This window comes from Helianthus annuus, chromosome 15 (assembly GCF_002127325.2).
Source record: "Helianthus annuus cultivar XRQ/B chromosome 15, HanXRQr2.0-SUNRISE, whole genome shotgun sequence".
NCBI lineage: Eukaryota > Viridiplantae > Streptophyta > Magnoliopsida > Asterales > Asteraceae > Helianthus > Helianthus annuus.
This window is the reverse complement of record NC_035447.2, coordinates 65,370,319-65,391,037: the sequence shown is the minus strand read 5'-3', so window position 1 is coordinate 65,391,037 and position 20,719 is coordinate 65,370,319. Positions and strand designations below refer to the sequence as shown.

The 20,719-nt window shown below is 34.9% G+C and overlaps 1 long non-coding RNA gene across 1 annotated transcript; it reads right to left on the bottom strand.

Annotated features, from left to right (window-relative positions):
• Positions 1 to 18,269: 18,269 nt before the first annotated feature.
• On the bottom strand, positions 18,270 to 20,503 carry LOC110909755. Its single transcript, XR_002575598.2, has 4 exons — positions 20,311 to 20,503; positions 19,008 to 19,094; positions 18,675 to 18,822; positions 18,270 to 18,602 (listed from the first exon to the last, which is right to left on the bottom strand). It is a non-coding gene; the product is annotated as an uncharacterized LOC110909755 (long non-coding RNA).
• Positions 20,504 to 20,719: the final 216 nt, after the last annotated feature.

Genomic DNA, 20,719 nt, shown 5'->3' with positions numbered 1-20,719 from the left:
TATAGCAACAATTAATTAGACACATATGCCAACAGAACTTCAAAGTTCAAACCCTAGGCCCAATCAGCTCAATAGGCCAATACTACACAAATATCGCTCTCTAGTGACCAAACTAACACTATTCACATTCCATGCATTTTAATATAAAAATATAATATAATATAATATGATATGATATGATATGATATGATATGATATGATATGATATGATATGATATGATATGATATGATATGATATGATATGATATGATATGATATGATATGATATGATATGATATGATATGATATGATATGATATGATATGATATGATATGATATGATATGATATGATATGATATGATATGATATGATATGATATAATATAATATAATATAATGACCCTAAAGTTCCAAACCATGAAATTCTAACACTTATAACTTTGGACACTTGTGATTTGGGATTTGTGACTAGAGATTGTTTCAAGGGTCATTCTTTGATTATATGTGGTAAAAATGAAACATGTATTCTAGCTTTGAAGCAAGTATGGGTGTGAAAATCACGGTTAGTTTAGATTTTTACTTTTGATCATAAAATATAACCATAACCACAACCACTGTCTTTTGTTATAGGATTTTTAACCATTATTAACGATAACCAAACTTAAGTTTTGATTAATCGGTTATGAAGCTTGGTTATGATTTGGTGTTGGACCTTTTGATTATTATATGTTAATTAACCAAGTCCGAACAAACCTATGCTTTAACTTAGCAATGTGAGACAGGTTCCTAAGATCTAATTTTGTATTAGTATAACCGCTTACAACATTTACCAACTTATGATATGGGATGGAACTACACTTGGATAAACACCCTTGTAATTGCTATGAAATTAGCTTCCACAACAATACTTTGTTGCTTGCATTCTAAATTCTTCTTTCTCATGAATATTTATTTTTAATTTAGAATCTTATGCCTAAATTTGTATGTGGCTACTACAAGATAGATGGCCACGTTTAGTGGCCTGGATGCATTCAAATAAACAAGCTTTTATTTTATTAGTAAGTACATGTCAACTATATTTTGTTTTCGGTACTTCTTATCTTAACTATTCATGCATCTGATATCGTCTAAATCTATTATGTTGAATAGTGTATGTTTGTCTTTTAGATACCTTCCTTACACACAATTTTATAGGTAATGAAATAAGGTAAGATGCAAATGTTTCAAGCTCGCTCTTGTTTCGGTCATATGAGTTAACCAAAGCATTATAAACATAACCATAACCGATTAGTCAGTTAACCAAAGTTTCATACGCATAACCATCGGTTATGTCGGTTATCAGTTGTAATCAGTTCGATTATGTCGGTAATGGTTCAATTATCAGTTATGATTTTGCTCTCCTATTTGTGCTAACCATATATTAGAAACATGTATTCTAGCTTTGAATTGGTGCTAACCATATATTAGAGCACTAGGTTAGAATCTTATGTATTAGGCGTGTCGAAAACATATAATGTTGTATACTTACTAATAAAAATTATGTCTTTAAAAAAATCGTGCATTGCATGGGTTGAATATGGTTTTAAAAATTTGATGTTTGACACAACATTTATAATTCTGTTAAGTTACTTGTAAACCATTTATTAAGTGTGTATTAACTTTTTTATGTAACTGATATATGTTAGTTAATTCAACTTAAGTGTACGTACTCCTTTAAATATCTCTAACACATTTAAGTTAAATTAAATTATAAATACATGAATACATATAAAAATAAGGACTAAAATTTGGAATTTTTTAATATCACCTATTTTTTATTATTTGACATACTTTTAACATTTGAACCATGACCCATTTAACACCCCTATTTGAACCACAACTAATTAACTATCTCGAACATACTATGATACTAATTTATTTATTGCTTATTGAAGCTAAAACTCTTGGGATGTTGCGGATATCACCTTACGAAAGACTTAAGACAAACGTGGTGGAGATAGGCCAAGGAATAAATTTTGTTGTGGTTGGTGAAACTGCATTAGATTCATCTTTCCATGAAGCCCAAGGGCTTCATAATCCATTTAAAAATGCATCTTTGGGTGTTCAGTTAAATTAAATTGGTTCAAAGAACTTTTACCTTCGATTTGTGTCACTAGGTCAGGTAATCAAATGCAACTTACAATCACCAAATTAAAAAAAAAGTTGCTTAGAAAGAATAAGAAACAAATTTAGTCATTGATTTTGATTATATCACTACTAGAAAATTAGTCAATTGTCACCAAAGTTTTGCTACCGAAAAAAAAGAAAGTAGCAATCTAGCAAATTAAGTGTCCTTATAGGATATGGTAGCTAAGTTGTTGCAAATTTTGCCACCATTTATTTCACATCATAAATTCATGGGAAACTTATTTATATTTGGCCTTAAAATCGTGCCTAACGAAATTGGTGGGCCAGATTTTCGTAATTGTGACCGGGGGAGCGGTAGCAACATTAAAATTTAATTTGAGGGTTGAATTGCCACCGTATTAGTGACCATGAAATTTAAGCGGGATTATTTTTATTTTTAGGGCGTCATATATTATCCATAACTAACTCACATAACCGGCCTCTCCACTAATTAGGGTTTTGCATAATACTACGTACGTACCCTAATACATCATTCCATCAAACTCTGAATCGAAGAAATGGAACTTCTGCAAAAGGTATGATTCTTGTTCCTATGACTTATTTATATATCATATGCATTATCTAACAATTGATTATAATCATCGTCCACTCCAACAAGCTAATTTCCAATTGAGACCCTAGAACTCTAATTGAATGCAATTTCCTTTTCTCCTTGATGGAATTCTTTTCTTCAAATTATCAATTGATGTTGAATTAATCATCAACATAGTATTGGAATATCAATTATTTTAGAGTTCTGGTTTGTACGACCTTCTTCATGTGTAATTGAGTTTTTTTTTCTTTTCAATAGATGGTTAACAATCGTTTTATTTATTTTCCAGTTGTTGTTACAGGATTGAGGTTCTGTTTGTGCTTCTGTTTGACAGGTAACTTTTATTTCATTTTTCTGAGTGTTTGTTTTATGGATTATTGAATGTTCATATGATGATAGGGTTTGTGATTGATCAGAAAGGGGTTTTGATATTGTTGAGTTGATGTGTATTCATGTGTCATATGCTCATGTCATCATTGTTTAGAGAGATTATATATGGATGAGAGTTGCTTTTGTCTAACGAGTGATTAAGTACGTGTGAAAGTTGTTTTTTTTTTTTTTTTTTTTTTGTAACAGCTACAGTTCGAAGATAGGCTATAAACACTTGGTTTTGAATGTTTAGATGTTTATCTTATTAGGATAATTTTAGTTAGTTTATATTTTAGTTGGTATTTTTATATGATTTTGAAAACAAGATGTTTTATATAATTTTGGGATTTTATTAGACTTTTTTTATAGTATTTGTAGTTTTATTGATATGTAATTTTGATGAAAATAGCAGGGAGAAAAGAAATCTGAATTAAAAACCAATATTCCAGTAATTAGTATGGTACCAAATTAATAAATGGTAGCAAGTGGTTGCAATTGTGTAAAAATGGTGGCAATATAGGTGGCTAAATGGTATCAAAATGTGCAAAAACCGATGGCTAAATGGTGGCAATATCGGTGGCTAAATGGTATCAAAGCGTGCAAAAACCGATGGTTAAATGGTGGCAAATCAGTGGCTAAATGGTATGAAAACGCGTTACAACTTGGTGGCAAACAAGGCGGAGCGTAGCAAACATGAAGCGGTGGCAAATAATTTTGACCAATTTTGTGGTGGGAAAATAAGGTAACAAAATATAAAAATGGTGGCAATTTGGTGGCATTAGGGCAATTGACACGGGTGTTTTTGTCACCGTATTTTCGGTGGCAAACTGGTGACAATAAAGAAATTGCTACCATTTTGTAACCAAAATTTACATGACAAAAATCATGTTTCTAGTAGTATATGAATGAGTAACAATAACTTGATGACAATTTTAATTAATAAGAAGTTAAATATTCATAGATCGAGAAAGAAATTAAAGAAATTAAACACAGAGATAAGCATAAAAGAATATAGTAGCTTTAATCAAAATCATCTAAATTCTCTTTAGATCCATGTGTACTTACAAATTGCAAAAACTTACTTCGTAATTCCTTAATTCTCATGGGCGAGTTTGGTGGTAATGATTACAATCATCTTATAGTAGCCGGAAAACCCTCCATGAGATCAAATTATACGGTCCATTTGTAATTAACACCATTGTCTCAGCTCTCAAAGTAAGTATAAATTAACAAGTACAATATTATTTGCATTACTCGTAGATAATTGGTAGGGGAATGCAGGACTTAATTGATCTTGGGGTGCAAACGCTTGTTGTTCCCAGAAACTTACCGATAGGATGCCTGCCAACATATTTAACTCTTTACCATGGTTCTGCTAAGGTAGAACTTGAAAATACAACGGGTTGCTTGGTACATCTAAACAAGATTGCAGAGTACCACAACGAATTGCTTCAAATGGCATTAAATCAAATTCGAGAGCTCAATCCTGATGTTAATGTCATTTACGCCAATTACTACAATGTTGCTATGCAATTTTAATCTTCACCACAAAAATACGGTAATATTATTATATACATATTATTTCAAACTCATCATGAACAGTAAAGTGTTATAATATATAATTCACATATTTCTTTTTCTTTTATATATAATTAATAATTATTACTTTCCGTTCATTATATATACAAATATAATATTGATTCGTATAGTTCTTTTTAGTCTTTTCTATATTATATAATCTAAAAAAAAACGTATATCATTGTAAATATTGTTTGATATTACTCAATGTTATCAGATAAGAATAAAGCACTCAATACTTGTATTCATTTTTATGGTTTTCGATTTCAATAATATTTCCTTTATACAACTCTGTCCCCGACGATAAATGTGTATACGTAATTGTACCATGACGATCTAAACTAATCGATACCATTCCAACATTGGTGTCTATACTAGTGTTGTTTTTATTATTTTCGGATAGGGCTGTTACCGAGCCGAGTCGAGCCGAGCTCGACCCAGCTCGAGCTCGGCTCGAACTGAATTCGAGCTGGCTCGGCTAGAGCTCGAAATTCAAATCGAGCTGGGATTTGAGGCTCGAGCTCGACTCGATTAAAATTCGAGCTAGCTCGGCTCGGCTCGATCTAGCTCGAACTAACAAAAAACCGCAAAATTTACTAAATAAAAAGCCCTAAAAATGAATATTTTCATATACTAAGGGCCATATATGCAATTTAATTTAACCAAATGGCTAAATATGCAAGTATAAACAGTTAACTAACATTGTACATTTTCTTTACCTTCTTTTATAGGGGGAAATACTTCCTTAGTTTTTGTCTTTTGGGTGATGTGGAACAAAAAATGAAAGATGTAAACCTAATCAAGCCGGCTCACGAGCCGAGCCAGGCCAAGCTCGAGCTCGGCTCGTTGTATATAAAGTTAAATCTCTTATATGTTAATGTTATAATCATGCATAGTTAAGTCAAACATAAAGCTTTTCATTGTTTTACCATTTTTTTATATTACACAATTAAACAAGATGCAACTACACATAATAGTAAATGCGGCAAAGAAAACTAGTATTCTAATAGTTGTCCTTTCTAATAATGATTAGAGTTTTAAAACTAGATTTTTTCCAGTTATAGACGATTGATGCAACTTCACATAATAGTAAATGCAGTAAAGAAAACCGGTATTCTAATAGTTGTCCATTCTAATAATGATTAGAGTTTCGACACTTATAGATGGTTGATGCAACTTCACATAATAATAAATGCGGTAAAGAAAACCAGCATTCTAATAGTTATCCATTCTAATAATGATTAGAGTTTCGAAATTAGATTTTTTCCAGTTATAGATGGCAGTTATAGATGGCTGATGCAACTTCACATAATAGTAAATGCGGTAGAAAACTAGTATTCTAATAGTTGTCCATTCTAATAATAATTAGAGTTTCAAAATTAGATTTTTTTTCCAGTTATAGATGTATTGGAAACAGCCATCAGTATTTGTAGGTCGGGCTGTAAACGAACCGAACGTTCAGCGAACAGTTCGTGAACCGTTCGGCGGGAAGTTCGTTTATGTTCGATCGATTAGCTTAACGAACGAACAAGGACAAAAAATTTCGTTCGGTTAGCTTAGCGAACGAACACGAACATAGGTCTCGTTCGTTCGACTGCGTTCGTGAACGTCCGGTAATATGTTCGGTTACGTTCGTTCATGTTCGTTCGTTCGTTCATTTGATTATATTAAAAAATAATAAATAATAAACATTTTATCTAACCATATTGAAAACTAGAAACCCTATTTTTTCTAAGTTAGCTAAAATTTAGACAATTAAGACATTGGTGGGGATAATTATGTCTAAGTTAGTTAAACTTGATTCGTCGTTTGGTGGTGTAGTAGACTTCTTGTGTTTTGATTTATCATTTGATGGTTGTATTTAACTACTTATATCTAATATTTAAGGATAACAATGTTTTTTTTTATTTTTTATAATCAAGTTAAATGTTCGTTTGTGTTCATTATTATTTGCTTATGTTCGTTTGTGTTCAAGACCAGTGTTCACGAACTGTTCGTGAACAACTGAATTTTCTTAACGAACGAACACGAACATAAACTTATGTTCGGTAAATGTTCGTGAACAGTTCGCGAACATGTTAATTTCCTTAACGAACGAACACGAACATAGCCTTGGTCGTGTTCGTTCGATTCGTTTACAGCCCTATTTGTATTTGTAGGTAATTTGGAGACCTAACTCTAACTTAGGGTGTTGCAAAGTGAAAAATAACCAAAGTCGTTGAGGGGATGTGTGACTTTCAAGTTTGTAAAAGTAATGTCTTTGTTTTTTTTTTCCCAATGTTTCATAGAACTAATAATCTATTTTTTTCTTTAATAACTTATAGTATTTATTTTTTAAAATTTCTAAATACATAGTTTTGCTTAATTTTTATCTACGCAATGACAAAAATTTTATTGAAAATCAAACTGTACTCAAATAAAGTAATTTTTGTCCAGTAAATATTAAAAATGTTTATTTTAATACAATTTTGTTTTCAATAAAATTTACATCGGAACGTTGATAAAAACTAAAAAATACTATGTATTTAGTTTTTTTTTCAAGTAAATATTATAAGTTATTGGGAAACGTCAAATTATAAATATTATAAAATAATGAAAAGAAAAAGAGATTATTTTTACAAATGTGAAAGTGGTACACCCCTTATTGACTTTGTTTAAAGTTGTTTGCCACCCCTGCAAATTCAAATGGCTTTCCTAACCCATCAATAATTAAATACAAAAAAAGTTTTATGACTTTGGAATATTACAGGATCTACAAGTGGAGCTCTAGCAGCATGTTGTGGAGGCGGAGGGCCATATAACTATAATCTTCTTGTAGCATGTGGAGATCCATCATCTAGGAGTTGCGATCACTCGGAAACATATGCTAACTGTGTCACAACCCCCGATCCCTAATCCTCGGGAACGGGCGGTCGCGAGCCAGTTTCGGTGGTATCACGTTATTTATTCAATTTGGCAGCGGAAATTTTCATCAGGACCGTAGTTAGGAAATATGTTATCAGAGTAAACCACCACATTTTATAACATTAAACACATGGGTAAAACCCAAATTTTCAGTACACATAATTTCATAAGGATACACCCTATTTTATTTAAGAAAAACATCTATTTCTTTTTAGTTAACTTTATTGCCATTTTCCAAGCCTTCAGTGTTGTCCAGCTGGCTTCTATTTGACTTTCACATTTTGTTACCTGAAACGCGTTTTAAAAACATTTTGTCAGTGGGAAATACTGGTGAGTGAATCCCAGTTTAATCAAGTTTAAATAAAAACCAATTTGCAGTATTGAGGGCACATCTGCAATTACATTTGTTTCCAAGACATCACAATTAACATCAGTGGTACGGTCATACTCAACTTATGGGATGTTACCACGCCAGTAACCAATTTTGTATACAAAACCCCGACATACCCACTATAATTGTATTCTTTACAAATACTCAATAACTGCTTTGTATATCTTTAATTAAGTGAGGTTTTGTAAAAACAGTTAACAAAAAGATTTACAAAAAGTGGATCAACTCACATTGTTGTCTTAGGGTTTTCAGTAATGATTTCCTGGGAATAATCTACAAATTACACAAATGCACGTGTGTTAGTATAATAACCCATTTTAACATTAGTAATACCCTCCCCGAGACAGTATTCCAATGACTACGTCGGGCAGAACCACGACAGCCGTTACGGAACCCTAGATCAATCAGGCAGAGTATCTAATACGTCTCCAGGGGTTATAATACTTACATCGTAGCAGAACATCGCTAATTAGGGGGTATTAGACTCGGGTATGATGCCCACTATTCAGAAATTGAGATTGAAAGAAAGAAAATGAACGATCGGAACTGAAGGCCCGTTGCCTTCTTATATAGGGCTGAAATCTGGTCTCCACGCGGCCCGCGTAAAAGTAAGCTAAGGTTTACGCGGCCCGCGTCAACATCCAGTCAACGTATCGCTTAGCTGGGTCAGCGTATAGGTCCACCACGATGTCGACACGTGTCGGCTCAGGGTGTCTCCGCGTTGTAGGTCTCTCGCGGCCCGCGTAAAGTTGAGGTGAGGTCCTACGCGGCCCGCCTCAACTTGAATAAACTTGTTTTTAATTTATTTTATATGTTATGTTCGATTTTGGGCTTGGTTTTCACATACGGGACGTGATATAATACATATTGGGACATTTTAAGATATACTAGGGTGTCGGAACTATTACGAGGGTGTTGGTTTTACCAAGAGTTGTTATATCCTCCCCACCTTGTTTTAGAGCTCGTCCTCGAGATCTACTGGAATAAGTGCGGATATTTCTTTTGCATTTATGATTCAAGTTCCCATGTGTATTCAGGTCCTCTTTTGGAGTCCCACTTCACTTTGACCAGAACTAATCTTTTATGCTTAAGATTTTTAATTTTCCTGTCTTCAATTTGGAGAGGCCTTTCTACAAACTTAAGTTGTTCATTTACCTCTATATCATTGAGAGGTACTACAAGTGATTCATCAGCTAGGCACTTTTTGAGATTAGATACATGAAATACATCATGTATTCCTGCCATTTCCTCTGGCAGTTGTAGCTGATAGGCTACTGGTCCTATTCTTCTAATAATTTCAAAAGGTCCAATACACCTGGGACTTAGCTTTCCTCTCTTGATGAATCTTACCACTCCTTTCCAAGGAGAGACTTTTAACAATACCTTATCACCTACCTGGAATTCTAACGGCTTACGTCTGTTATCAGCGTAGCTCTTCTGTCAATCACGTGCTGCTTTCAGTCGTTCCTTGACTTGAATGATTTTATCTGTTGTTTCCTGTACTATCTCAGGTCCAGATAGTTGCTTTTCCCCAATTTCTGCCCAACAAACTGGGGTTCTGCACTTTCGTCCATAAAGTGTTTCGAATGGTGCATCATTGATACTTGTGTGGTAACTGTTATTGTAAGAAAATTCTATCAAAGGTAAATGATCATCCCAATTACCTTCGAAATCAATTACACAAGCTCTAAGCATGTCTTCCATTGTCTGAATTATCCTTTCACTTTGTCCGTCCGTTTGAGGATGATAAGCCGTGCTTAGATTTAGCTTGGTTCCCATTGCTTTTTGGAAACTTGACCAAAAATGAGAGGTAAAACGGCTATCCCTATCAGAAACAATTGATAAAGGAATGCCATGTAAAGAAACAACTTCATTTACATATAATTTGGCTAATTGTTCCATGCTAAAAGTTTCCTTCATTGGTAAGAAATGAGCTGACTTGGTTAGCCTATCTACAATCACCCAGATTGTATCATTACCTTTTCTTGTTTTGGGTAACTTGGTAACAAAATCCATTGTTATCAATTCCCATTTCCAAACTGGCATTTCTAATTGCTGTAATAAACCTGAGGGTTTCTGATGTTCAGCTTTTACTTGTGAGCAAGTTAAACATTTAGAAACATAAGCTGCTATATCCTTTTTCATTCCTATCCACCAGAAATTTTTCCTTAAATCCTGGTACATCTTATCATTTCCTGGGTGCATCGTATATTTAGACTTATGAGCTTCTTCTAATATATGGTGACGTAAATTTCCTAATTTAGGTATCCACATTCTCTTTTTATGAAATCTCCAAATTCCATCTGTTCCTTGTTCTAATTTCTTAATCATTCCTTTTAATTTTTCAGTATCTTCCTTGATTACTGATTCTTACGCTTTTCTAATCTGATCGTTTAAATCTACTTGTAGATTTAATTTAAAAGAACGTACCCTTTTTGGCTTTTCATGATATTTTCGACTTAAAGTATCTGCCACTACATTGGCTTTTCCTGCATGATACTGGATATCACAATCATAATCACTAAGCATTTCCATCCAGCGTCTTTGTCTCATATTTAACTTTTTTTGCCCGAAAATATATCTTAAACTCTTATGATCTGTATATATGGTAAACTTACTACCATAAAGATAATGTCTCCAAATCTTAAGGGCAAAAATTATAGCTCCTAATTCCAAATCATGGGTTGAATAATTTTCTTCATGATTCTTAAGCTGTCTAGATGCATAAGCTATAACCTTTTGACGTTGCATCAACACACATCCATAACCTAACTTAGAAGCATCACAAAAGACTACAAAGTCTTCAGTTCCTTCTGGTAAAGCTAGTATGGGTGCATGGGTCAATCTTTGCTTAAGGATTCTAAAGGCTTCTTCTTGTTTTACTCCCCATTCAAACTTAACAGATTTACAGGTTAACTTAGTTAAAGGAATGGCTATTCTAGAAAAATCTCGAATAAATCTTCTATAATAACCGGCCAATCCTAAGAAACTTCTAACCTCGGTTGGTGACTCAGGGGTTTTCCACTTGGTAATTGCCTCGATCTTTGTTGAATCTACATGAATTCCTTCATGATTAACTAAATGTCCAAGAAATTGTACTTGCTCTAACCAAAACTCGCACTTTGAAAATTTAGCTTAAAGCTTTTCCTTTCTTAATAAACTTAAAAGTAAGTGCAAGTGCTTTGCATGCTCTTCCTTACTCTTAGAGTAAATTAGAATATCATCTATGAAGACAATTATGAATTTATCCAAATATGGCTTACATATTCGGTTCATCATGTCCATAAATGCGGCTGGGGCATTGGTTAAACCAAATGGCATGACAGTAAATTCATAATGACCATACCTTGTTCTGAATGCGGTTTTAGGAATATCCTCTTCCTGTACCTTTAATTGATGATATCCTGATCTTAGATCGATTTTAGACAAAAATCGAGCTCCTTGAAGTTGATCAAACAAATCATCGATCCTCGGTAATGGATACCGATTCTTAATCGTGACTTTATTTAATTCACAGTAGTCAATGCACATACGCATTGATCCGTCCTTCTTTTTAACAAATAAAATCGGCGCTCCCCATGGCGATGAGCTTGGCTGTATGAATTCTTTCTTCAACAATTCGTCTAATTGTTTCTTTAGTTCTTGCATTTCAGCGGGTGCCAAACGGTAAGGTGCTTTGGCAATTGGTGCTGTCCCTGGTAGCAGGTGGATTCTGAATTCAACTTCCCTATCTGGCGGTAGGCCTGGCAATTCTTCTGGAAAGACATCTGAAAACTGGGACACTACTGGAATGTCTTTTAATTCTTTTCCTTTAGTGTTAGTGATTATAGAAATCAAATACACTATAGATCCTTTTCTTATATAACTTGCAGTTTTCATCACAGAGATGAATTTAGTGGATCTAGATGTTTTATCTCCTTTAATTGTGATCTTTTCACCCCTTGGTGATTTTACTTGAATTGACTTTTGATCACATAAAATACTGGCTTTATTGGCTATTAACCAATCCATTCCTAACACCACATCGAATCCAGCTAGATTCTTTGGGTAAAGGTTTGCAATAAATTTTTGATTAAAAATTTCTATTTTTGCTCCCTGCAAGATTTCAGAGATCCTCACGGTTTCTCCATTTGCGGTCTTTACTAGACATTCTTGTGATAGTTTAGTTAATGATTGATTTAGAAGTTTGCAAAACGAAGTATTAATAAAACTGTGGTTTGCACCAGAGTCAAATAATACTTTAGCAAAAATATCATTAACTAAAAACGTACCAGCAATGTCGTCTGGAATCATCCTGGCTTCATCTGTAGTTAGAACGAATGCTCTAGCATTTTTAGGATTCTTGTTGTTTGCAGCTGGAACCAATTTCGGATAATTTGTCCTTTTTCTCCACAATTGAAACACATTCCATTACTGGATTTCTTCTTGCAATTCTCTTCCTTGTGTCCTGGGGCCTTGCAAAAATTACAGTAAGTAGAGCAACTTCCAGAATGCTTCTTTCTGCAGGCTTTGCAATATGGTGCAGAGGTAGAACCTACATTCCTACGGTTGAAATTTCCCGAACGGAATTCCTGGGTAAGCCTTTGGGATAGGTTTCTCCTCTGGTCTTCCTCCCTGGTTCGCACTAGTTCATCAGTCAAGGTATTGGCTAGTTCTACAGCTTCTTCTATGGTTTGGGGTCTAGCTGCCTTATCTACGTGTCTAATCTCTCCAATTAATCCCCAGATGTAACGGGAGATTAACACCGGTTCAGGTGATGCAAGGGTTGGTACTATTCTAGCATATTCAAAAAATGTGGTAGTGTAACCCTTACTATCTACCCCGGTCATTCTAAGGTTCAGAAACTTATTTGCTATCTGTTCCTTTTCATTAGGAGGGCAGAATTTCCTTTATACCATGTTTTTAAATTCCTCCCATTCCATGTTGTAAACCTTATCACTTCCTCTTGACTGGAGGATAGTGTTCCACCATTCTAGGGCTGCATTTTTTAACAGATTCGAAGCAAACATTATCTTATCTTCTTCAGCACACTTGCTTATTTTCAGAACAACTTCAGTTTTCTCTATCCAGCGTAGAGCTGCAATGGGTCCTTCATTGCCCGAGAATTCTATTGGTTTACAGGACCAGAATTCTTTGTAAGAACAACCATATGGCATGGTTCTTCTTCTTTTAGGAATGGGCGCTTGAAGTACGGGTCCATTGTTCACGCTGTGTTCTGGTTCACTTGGTCGCTTACTACTATGCTTACTTTTATTGTTCGCTTCTTGAACATTTTGAATAATAAATGGCATCGCATCTATAATTCCTTGTGCCACTATGTGTTGAACGACACTATTATCCATTTGGTTTCCATTGTTATTGTTGTTCGGATTCTCGTTATTCAGATTATCATTATTCGAGTGGTTGTCGTTCTGAATATTATCATTCTGGTTTTCTTGATTCACTTCGTTGTCCATCTGAATTTTAAACATTTACCAAATATTAATATCACAAATAATATTTGAATATAGCCAATCACATGACACGCACTTTTGGTCAAAAGCGTCGAGCATTGCGACTTTTACTCTATTCATATATTATGTATCTATTACACACCAGTACTGAGATTAAAATTACAATACCGACTGAAATGTAAAGCTACAATACTAGTAATATGCATCCGTAGTTTTTTTTTCTAACACATACACACATATATTATTATTATATTATTATTATTATTTCTACCGTTCCTGCCATCACATTCATGGGTATGGATTCATCCAAAAATCCATATTGCGCTCGTCGTATTTCCATACGAGACGCTCTCCCACCTGTCTCATTCTCTCACCGCTTTCTAAAATTTCCTCACCGAAAGTCCTAAGCTCTTGTACGTTTTCTGCACTCATTGGGGGTGCAGGTTCTAGGACTGGGTTTGGAATCTGGGGTGCGAGTTCCTGGTATGGGGCCTGGTATGGGTAGGGATTCTCTAAGATCTCCCTAATGTATGCATCATTAACGTAATAGGGATCTTGAGGATCTAACCCTGTGTAGGCTCCTAGGTTGGGCATTGGCACATTTTCCTGTATTGGGTTTTGTTGCACATAGTCCCTAACATCGTCCCACCAAGGGTCGTAATTGTTTGGGTCTAGGGGATTTGGTATAGGTACCCTAGGTATCTCCTCCGGGTTGTAATCAGGCATTTCTATTTGGTTTTCAGGGTTTTCTAGCTCCATGGGTTGGTCAGGAATCGGTGGTTGTGGTTGGGGTGCTAGCATTTGCTCCAGGTTTGGGCCAGCTGCAGTGGTTGCTAAAATATGGATATTGGCTATACCCCTATTGAGCATATCCTGGGCATAGGCATCAGTTTCTCTTTTAGCTGCGGCTAACACTCGCTGTTCCTGCAACTTTTTCAGACGTTTCCTACGCTCGTGTGCTCCCCTACTGTACCATCCCCTCTTTTTCTGAGGAAATGGCTCTTCAGACTAAGCCTTAAACACAAAGATTCCTTCTTCCATATCAGCAGAGTACCCTGAGAGGGCAGGCTGAGAAGAGGAGGTGCCTTCGCTTCTAGGCGAACCAGACAATTGACGATACGCGTCAGATGGTCCTTGGTCGCTCATACTGTAAACTAACAGATAGTCAGATAACACATAACAAGAAAATACAATTATGCACGTATTTCTGTAATTTATTTCCTAACACTTTGAATTTTGATATCAGACGAACACTTCTGTGGCTGAATTAGTGGCATAGCTCTGATACCACCTTCTGCCACAACCCCGATCCCTAATCCCCGGGAACGGGCGGCCGCGAGCCAGTTTCGGTGGTATCACATTATTTATTCAATTTGGCAGCGGAAATTTTCATCAGGACCGTAGTTAGGAAATATGTTATCAGAGTAAACCACCACATTTTATAACATTAAACACATGGGTAAAACCCAAGTTTTCAGTACACATAATTTCATAGGGATACACCCTATTTTATTTAAGAAAAACATCTATTTCTTTTTAGGTAACTTTATTGCCACTTTTCCAAGCCTTCAGTGCTGTCCAGCTGGCTTCTATTTGACTTTCACATTTTGTTACCTGAAACGCGTTTTAAAAACATTTTGTCAGTGGGAAATACTGGTGAGTGAATCCCAGTTTAATCAAGTTTAAATAAAAACCAATTTGCAGTATTGAGGGCACATCCGCAATTACATTTGTTTCCAAGACATCACAATTAACATCATTGGTACGGTCATACTCAACTTATGGGATGTTACCACGCCAGTAACCAATTTTGTATACAAAACCCCAACATACCCACTATAATTGTATTCTTTACAAATACTCAATAACTGCTTTGTATATCTTTAATTAAGTGAGGTTTTCTAAAAACAGTTAACAAAAAGATTTACAAAAAGTGGATCAACTCACATTGCTGTCTTAGGGTTTTCAGTAGTGATTTCCTAGGAATAATCTATAAATTACACAAATGCACGTGTGTTAGTATAATAACCCATTTTAACATTAGTAATACCCTCCCCGAGACGGTATTCCAACGACTACGTCGGGCAGAACCACGACAGCCGTTACGGAACCCTAGATCAATCAGGCAAAGTATCTAATACGTCTCCATGGGTTATAATACTTACATCGTAGCAGAACCTCGCTAATTAGGGGGGTATTAGACTCGGGTATAATGCCCACTATTCAGAAATTGAGATTGAAAGAAAGAAAATGAACGATCGGAACTGAAGGCCCGTTGCCTTCTTATATAGGGCTGAAATCTGGTCTCCACGCGGCCCGCGTAAAAGTAAGCTAAGGCTTACGCGGCCCACGTCAACATCCAGTCAACGTATAGCTTAGCTGGGTCAGCGTATAGGTCCGCCACGATGTCGACACGTGTCGGCTCAGGGTGTCTCCGCGTTGTAGGTCTCTCGCGGCCCGCGTAAAGTTGAGGTGAGGTCCTACGCGGCCCGCCTCAACTTGAATAAACTTGTTTTTAATTTATTTTATATGTTATGATCGATTTTGGGCTTGGTTTTCACATACGGGACGTAATATAATACATATTGGGACATTTTAAGATATACTAGGGTGTCGGAACTATTACGAGGGTGTTGGTTTTACCAAGAGTTGTTATATACTGGGATGGATTGCACTTAATGGAAACCGCATACCATATGATTTACAAGAGTTTATTTCATGGAACTTATACACCACAATTTAATACTTTGTGCCCTATATCGAATAGACACACATTATAGACATCATCAAGTTCGGTTTAAAGCTTCTAGTACAAGTACACGAAGCTCGAGACGGAGATGATTTAGTTAAGGCCTTGTTGTTTAGGCATGAGCGTGGCGAACTTATGTGATATGTTGAGTATAGATAAGAATACCACAAACCTTTTTGTATTGTGTATTGTTTCATATTTTAGAAAAAAAGTAGATGGTATAGAACCTTTATAATTTATCTATGTAGTACATCAATAAAATGTGTTGGTTATATATCCTTTGGATGTTTTGGTAGGTCCCAACTTGATAGCTCGTCGTCGAGTATTACTTATACGAGTTGTGAGTATTTTCTGAATTCTGAAATTTAGGTGAATTTTATTTGTAATGGGAACCAATGATCCAAGTGAGTGTTCAAATTGTTGTAGCTCCGGTTAATAGCAATTATAAGCATGTTGATTTGATGACAACAAATAACTGGTAATTGAAATTAAGTTACTCTTAGGCCTTTGGGTATATTTTAACCTATGTTAACTCTACCTAAGTGCCACATCAATCTTTTTTCCCTATTTCACTTTGCCACACTCCAAGGAAATGGTTTAATCCCATTAACTTCATCTAACCATATCTTTTAGTGGTTTTTGGTCTAAAAAAGAAAAGAATAATTAATTCAATCTCTTAACATTGGGTTAACATGTTAACACATAACTCATTTAATGTCTTTTAACACAAGGATGGAGTGGTTTGCAATGTTAGTTAACATGTCATGTCATTGTTAACACTCTAAATGTTAGAGTACACCCAATGGCCTTATATATCAAACACCACTTTTGACGTCTATATGATCAAAGGGTCTTATCTTTAAGAAATATTGCATTTTAATAATCCCAACTATTCGTCGTCAGCTGCCAACAGTCTCAACTTCAAAAATAACCACTATGAGTCCCAATTATTAACATAGTGGCCTCCAATGGACCCTGACTAACAGAACACTTACGCCGTTAGTCTCCGGACGCCGGAAAAACGTTTTTGTCCGTAAAACTCAACATTTTCATCACAAACCTCTTAGTAACCTTATTATGGAACTTTAGGAACCTTTTTCTAGTAAAATCCCCAATTACTAAAGTCGCCGGAAAGCTCATTTTTTCGTCGGAAAACATCTTTTTGGTCAGAAAACTCAACAACTTTTTGGCTAGAAAACTCAACGTTTTCGTCCCAAATCTCTCTGTAACCTTATATCGGACCTTTAGAAACCTTTTTCTAGACAAAAACGGTTTTCAGCGACCAGAGACTAACAGCGTTAGGGTTCTGTTAGTCAGGTTTCATTGGTGGCCAATATGTCAATAGTTGGGACTGTCAATGGTTATTTTTGAAGTTAGGACTATTGGCGGTCAACGACGAATAATTGAGATTATTAAAATCCAATATTCCTATATTTAATTACAACTAGGTAAATTGACCTGCGCTTCGCCGCAGGAAATCAGTTTTGGATTAAAGGAGTAATTTTTATAGAACCGGCTGTGAGGGTTGATTACAAAATATGTTTGCTACATATAAAGGACCGCCCACAAAAGGTGTTCAGTTATTTGAGATGAACAAAATGGTGGTGCATTACCTTCTGTGCATTTTAATTACATTGATCAATGATTTTGCTTATGATTTTGCTTATGTTGAATACACCTAGGCAAGTAAAACAAAGGCTACCATGGCACATTCATTAGCCCTCATAAACCATATAGTAAGCAATAAATGACTATGCGAATTCATAAGTTTAGTATGTTGTTGGAAAGTATAAACTTGTATTTGAATTTTAGTGTAAAAAGTATTCTCATATATTACGAAACAATAACATCTGTCATATAACGAAATCACTTATCATAGTCTCTAGCATAATTTAATGTATTGTATTGAACATGTTAGTGCCTAAACAATCATGGATAATTACAGAATTGTCGATGCCTCTACACAACAGTTGTATTTAACAATACAAAGATTAACCTTATCAAACTTTGCATCAAAAAATACCCGTTTTACAAATTAACCACAAAATCTTTGAGAATTTCAGAAGTAACCTTAGGGAAGGTTTGACCAAAAAATCAAACCTAGTCATCATCCTGACTTTAGCCTTGGTAAGCAATTAACTTTTTATGTAGAAGAAAAATTAATCTTGCATAAACTATTGATTCAATTCACTAATTAGCCCAAGAAGAAACATAAGAAGCAAAAAGTTGGATAAGCCCATAACTGGGTTGTTTAGGCAACATGTTTAGCACAAAGCATGGAAAAGGAAGACCAATTCTATCGTCAATTACTAATTATCAAATAATTTCATTACTCTTTACTTGGCTAGCAATCCGGAAATCGAAATTTCCAATGATGGTATAGAAGCATTGAACCTGAATTAACCGGCAAGCATAAAGCGCTAAACCTAAAATCACCAGCTAGTTCCATCAGCGGTGAATACTGCAAAACCAAACACAATTTAATATAATCCGTAAGTAAAGAAAACTCATGAAGAGATGGATATCGGCAAACCTGGAAAAGAAGCGAGAAAGATGAAGCAATGATAAAGGTAATAAAAAACATGCAGGAGAAACTTGAAGAGTCAAAGAAGGGAAACAGAGTGACATGCGGCAATGAGAAACGCCAAACAGCCACAAAGCAAGCAGATTTTTAAAAGCCCCTAAATTGAAGAAGCCCAAATGAAGATAGTAGCAGGATGCAAGAGAAGAAACATTTCAACAACTTGCCACTGTTCATCGAGCCTCGCTGATCATATATATATATATATATATATATATATATATATATATATATATATATATATATATGAAAGAAACCATGTACAAAAGTTTATAATGTACTTACCAAAGATGCCTGGTGGTTTAACTGTGATGAGGCAGCAACTACCATATTCACCCATCAAGTTTCATGACTTGCATGTTGTTACCTTGACTGAAAGGTAAATTTTAGCACACTGTCATATATGCTTTGTTTATTAATAGAGGTAAGTAATGGCACTTCTAAATAAAATTTTAGATTTTATATAATAATCAAGTAGAGCAAAACACATAACCCACCTATGTCTTAAGAATCCTAAGCTTGTAACTTTTCTTATTACATGGATAATACCCCAAACCATGAAATTATCACATTGAATTTTCAAGGAATAATTCACGACATCTTGACAAAGATTCAAATAAAAAGAGAACACATTCTTAAAAGAACAATCACGTGTTACGTTCTTTGATTAGTCGAAATTGGGTTGTCTTCTATAAATGTATCCTTCTCTACTGGGTCAAAATTCGGGTAGTTTTGAGTTCTCTCAACTTTCTCTACTGTGTGAAGTTCTGTTTTTATTTTTCCAATGACTGGTCCATCAATCAACATTTTTTTAATCCAATTTAGTAACCTGTAGGCTTTATTGTAAGCTCAATTAACTGCTGGAAATAAATTACTTTAATGAATGCATTGGCTTAGGTAAGAATCATAATGATACATGTCACTTGAGTCCTTTTCTTCCTCTGCTTGTTCTCAAGCCAATTTCTTTTCATTTTGACCCACAACCAGCTAAGTAATTAGCCAGCAACTCCAAAGAATTGAATCGTGCCAAATAATGTTGTAATTGCATGCAAATTAACTTTTTATCCAATAAGGAATCACTTTTTTTCTCCTTTAAGGATCTGAAGCACGACTCCAGAACGTGTAAAATTCCACAATCAGTATCAATTTAGGGTTTAAGTGTGTTAAAAATTAAGATCGATTTATGCATATGGTCTAGTGATTCAATTTAGGGCATTCTTCACATCATATGTTTCATAATTAATTCAATGGCCAATGCAAACCAATAAAATTAGGGTTTCAAAATCACTTCAATTAAAAAAAATTAGAAACACATTTTAGCTTGCATATATTAGTGACCCTTGAAAACAACTTTCTCTAACATGCCAAAATTCAGCATAACAAACTACACACCACGTGTGTTCAACAGAATTCCCAAAAAAACAACTAAAACCAACAAAGACGTACAATTACGCCTAAAGTTTTGGTGGCTAATTTCAAGATTCGAACCTGTATTTCGAAGAAGTTGAACAAATATAGATAAAATGAAAAATTGTTATCCATTGAAGGCAGTAAAATAGTGACCAGGAGGTCCAGGTCAGATCCTTACCTTTCTTTTGTGACTCACATAAATTAAGATGAGCATCAATCTTCAAAAACTTGGGAAACGACCTTCGATTGATGTCCGTTCGCAACATTTTGGAGCATCCTACTTGAGAAAAATGGAACATGTGTGAAGCCAGATAAGAGATTAGGGTTAATGTAGGAGAGAGATATTGCTTTTTTACTTTTTTGGTAGCATAGAAGAAGGTGAGATGAGGTAATACTTGTAACGTGGCAATCAGTTGAACGTGTGTAACGTGGCAAACGATAGGTTAGCAAAAGTACTATTCATGAAGCCTGGCTAACCATATTTATATAATTGTTTGTAGCGTTGTAGTATTTTGAGAATATGAACACATAGAAACATATGTTCTTGTTAAAACTATAATATTATATTTCTATCTTGAGCTAGACCA